Source organism: Triticum dicoccoides, chromosome 1B (assembly GCF_002162155.2).
Source record: "Triticum dicoccoides isolate Atlit2015 ecotype Zavitan chromosome 1B, WEW_v2.0, whole genome shotgun sequence".
Classification (NCBI taxonomy): domain Eukaryota; kingdom Viridiplantae; phylum Streptophyta; class Magnoliopsida; order Poales; family Poaceae; genus Triticum; species Triticum dicoccoides.
The window spans coordinates 637,944,430-637,949,004 of record NC_041381.1 but is presented as its reverse complement, the minus strand read 5'-3'; positions in this window follow the sequence as shown (position 1 = coordinate 637,949,004).

The following is a 4,575-nucleotide window of genomic DNA, read 5'->3' as shown; positions in this document are numbered from 1 at the left end:
CAGCGAACAGCCGGCCAGCACAAGCTGTCGGCACCTTGGGAAGGCCCCTTTATCATCAGCAAGGTGCTAGGGAACGACGCCTACTATCTGATCGACGCTCAGAAGCCCCGAGCGCGCAAAAGGGACGACTCCGGCAAAGAGACAGAGCGCCCATGGAATGCAAATCTTCTTCGAAGATTTTACAGTTGATGCAGTATGTATCACACTACCCCTTTGTATTAAAGTACTATGACTTTGGGTACCCCGAGACGAGCTCGGGGACTGCCCTTTTTGTATCTTTGTGATAAGAATTATTCCTTCGAGTACATTACTTTCATTACAAGCCGCTTGGCACCGGGCCAGACTAGTCGGCCCGGGGACTCGCCGCCTTGCGCTATGAGGAGCTTCCCGCAGTCAGACAAGTAGTGCGTGGTGCCCAATCCGCCTCCTGGCAAAGCCGCAGCTCGCAGAGCGAGTGTGAGGCAGGCAGGAGTGAGGAAGAACGGGCGACCACACGAAAAATGGCTAAGGACCTAAAGAACGAACATAGCGTAAGACGGACTCCAGCATTTCTGAAGCAGAAAGCTGACTCATGAGTAGTCGGCTCGCCGTCTTTATTAACCTCTATCAAGGACGGCCGACTCTTGGGTAGTCGGCCTATCGCTTTCTATCCGACTTGCTAAAGAAACTCTAAACGGCCAAGTACTTGCCTTCCCGAAGTAGCCAAGCACTTGACCCAGCGACAGTCCGCAGAGCAGCTGTCCGACTGGCAAGGCAGCGACTAAAGGAAGGCGGCAAAGGGAAAAGCCTAAAGAGCAGTAAGCAAGGAAAGACGGAAATCGGATAAATATTTACATAGGCCCTTGGCCGAACCTTCGAATAGAAGTTCAATATACACCCCGCGGGTGGAATTGTTCGAATCTAACAAAGTTTCCAAAGATTACTAAGAGAGACAAGCAGAGGCGGAAAAGGCAGCCTAGGAGGCGGCATCTGGGATCGGAGGATCGGAGGAGATGGCGGTGTCAGGCGCCGGGGCAGTCGGCTGGGCGGTCTCGGTTTGATCGCCTCCGACGGCAGTCGCCTTCTCTCGACGCGGCTCGTTGCTGGAGGCGCGGTCGAGCTGAGGCTGGCCGCCTGCTCCGTCTTCTGGCACCTCCGCCTCGCCTTCGTCCTCCGCCTCGTCCTCCTCCTCGGTGATGGAGTCGATCACCTCCGCCGAGTCCTCGCCATACTCCGGGTTCATCCCGAACCACTCTGGCGGCACTTCCTCGCCGCCTTCAGCCCGCTCGGGCACGAAGACACTGGTGTCCGTGTACTCGGCGATGGCCGCCGCACGCTCGATAAGGGCGCCCTCCACGGCCTCCAGCTCGGCCTGGGCTTCTGACCGGAACGCGGCCAGACGGTCCAGGTCCAGCCCCGGATACCACGCCTTGACGAACTCCAAGGCCCGGCGCGCTTTGGCCCGGGCCGAGGAACCCTTCCAAGATTCAAGACAGCCGGCGGCGACTTCCAGCCAGTCGGCGGTCCGACTGGAGGTGCGCAAAGCTGGCATGTCCGGCCACAAAGCGGCAACCGCCTGGGCGCTGGCACGCTGAAGCCGGCGCATCCGCCGGTGGGCCGAACGAAGACGGGCTTCAATGCTCAGAAGCTGCTCATCGATGGTTCGGGGGGGCATTAGCGGCGATCTCCTCACCGCTTGCCCTTCGCGCCTCTCGAGCAGCCTCGATGGCCAGAGGGACTGCCTGCGAGTGACTAGGGAAGAAGTCTGCCAAGACAAAAAAGAAGCAAGTCGAAAAATCAGAAGTCGGCCTGACACATAGTTGGAAGCCCGAAGAAACGAAAGAAACTTACCATCAACAATATCCTTGATCTCGTGTAAGCCGGAGGTCAGCATCGCCTCCCTGTCAGTCCAGGAGGAGCGCTCGCTCTCGAACTCGGCCAGGAGAGCGGCCTCCTTCTTCTCGGCCTCGTCCTGCGCCTTCTTGAGCAGCTCCTTCTGCTCGGCCACCTGCGCCGCCAGCAGGTCGCGCTCCGCGGCAAGCTTGCTACACTCCTCCTCCTTAGCACACCGGGCGGTATTGGCCTCGCCCAGCTGCTCCCGAAGAACGACGTTTGCTCCTGAAGAGCGAAAGAAGAGACAAATAAGTTGTCAGCAAAGAAGATCGCCGGGAAGATCCGGCCCGACTGCTTAGCAGTCGGCCCGAATCTCGGGGACTACAGCCCGTGGGTGCGCCAGCGCGCCCCTGCGAAGAAGAAGAACTTACTCCGGCTTTCCAACAAGTCGGCAGCCCGCTTGCTCAACTCCTCAACATTGCGGTTGAAGGCAGTGGCGCGGAGGTTGTGATACTCCTGCAATCAGTCATTGAAAAGATAGTTAGTATTTGGAGCTCGCCAGAGGGAGTTCCGAACGGCCTGCTCAGCAGCCGGCCCGGAACTCAGGGACTACACCCACTGGGTGCGCTGGCGCGCCCCCACAGATAAAAACAAGAATAAAAAAGAAGAAGGAAACGTACTCGGACGGCCGTCCGCTCTGCCAGATGCGCCCTGGTGCAAGTTTGAAGGTCGTCGCCTTCAGGGCGCAGCTTCGCCTGAACGTCCAGAAGCGCTTGATTCAGCGGCCCGGTGCCGCCTTCGCGCATCCACCCAGTGGGCGCGGCGCTTGTTGGCTCGGCGTCTAAGGTTGCCGAGCTGGCGGCGCCGGTCTCCCGAGGTCGCGGCGCCGAGGTCGCCCTCTCAAGACGGCGGCGCACCGGCGAGGCGACTTGGAGAAGCAGCCGCACCTCGGCCTCGTCCGTGACCGGCGGCTCCGACGGACCCACCGGCTGTTTGTTGTGCGGTCTCCCAGACGGCGGTGGAGGCGGTGGTGGCGGCACGAGAGTGTCCGACATGGAAGCCTCGCCGCTCTCCTTCTCCACGACAGGGTTCTCGGTGCCGGCCTCCCCGGTCTTCCCCGTGAACTCCGGAGGCGGCGTTGCAGACGACAGTGGGGGGACGAGCATCGCCGATCAGCGACGCGCAGCCTCCTCGGCACGCCGTCTCGCCGCAAGGGCGGCTTCGGCATCCTCTAGCTTCTTCTGGGCGGAGGCGGCCGCCCTGTCGGCCTCCGCCTTCTCCAGACGTTCGGACTCCTCCTCCTCACGCTTCTCCCGCGCATTTCGCTCCATCACCTCCCGGAGGTCGGCGGCGGGGTCGGCCCGCCGAGTATTGGCGGATGTCTCTGCCGACCCCATGACAGAGGGGACGGCGACTCTCTCAAGGGAAAGAGGGGCCCTGAAGAAGAATGGAGGGAGTATAAAAGAAGACACGGACAAGATTCAACGAAGGAAAATAAAAAAAAGTGTAAAGACTTACGCAGAGACTAGAGGCGGCCTTCTCACTTCCCTTCGGAAGCGGTTGGCCTTCACGGCCGCCTCCTCCCATTTGGTCGCGGCGGCTGCCCCCTTGAACTTCTTCAATTTGCCACCGGGCGCACTCGGCCCGGCGTGACGCCTCTTCGTGCCCCCTTGGCCGGCCAGGCCGGCGAAGGAGCCGGCGCCCGACGAGCCGACCCTCGGCTGGTGGCGCGGAGCGACTTCCCCTTCGGCGGTGTCGTCAGGCCAGTCGGCGAAGGTGGCCGAGGGCCTGAAGTCACCTTCTGCTCCTTCTCCCCTGCCTTCGGCGTCGGCTTCCATCGCCGCCGCCCCCAAGTCAGGGTCGTCGACGTTGCTGTCCGCATGATCGGGAACATACTCGCGGGGCTGTCTCGTGGCGCCGGCTGCAGGCTGCATAAGGGGATTCTAGCTCAGAAGAAACCGACAAGAGTGAGAAGCCGGAGTCGGCCGCAAAGAAGATAAAACAATAGAGGGACGCGACTTACCACTGGTGGGAGGTTGTCGCGCGAGTACGGCTCCTTGCCGAACTACCAGTCCTCCATGAACTCGCAGTTCGCGATATGATTCACCATGTTTGCCACCTCCGCGCGGGGCATCTCCTTGGTGCTCATCCGACTCGAGTCTCGGAGGCCGCTCATCTGACAGATCAGGTGAGGCCGGCCTTGGAGCGGGAGAACTCGGCACGCCACGAAGGCGGCCAGCAAGTCGGCCCCGACGAGACCCTCCGACAGTGTCAAGACTCGGAGTCGCGCTACGGCGGCGGCTCCGGCGGGAGTCAGCATCTTGACTCGGTAAGACCAGCTGGGGAGCCTCCCAGTTAGGGGGGCGGCGTTGTAAGGCGGCAGGTTGACCCAGTCGCCGTCGGAGGCGAGGTTCTTCACGTAGAAGTATGAGCGCTGCCACATCTTCACCGACTTGATCAGCGTGATGGGAGGAAAGGGGTTGTCGGCTGTCAAGCGCCGCACCGCGATGAAGGCGCCACACTGAGCCGGCACACCGGCGATGTGCGTGCCGAGCTTAGAAGAGAATAATTCTTCCCATAGCTCGATGGTGGGGAGAACGCCGAGGAAACCTTCGCACAGAGTGGCGAAGGCGGAGAGCAACACCACCGTATTCGGAGTGAGGTGGTGTGGTTGAAGGTTGTGGAACTCCAAGAACGAGCGGAAGAAGCCGCTCGCCGGCAGCCCTAGGCCGCGCATGAGGTGCGAGCGGAAGATGACCCGCT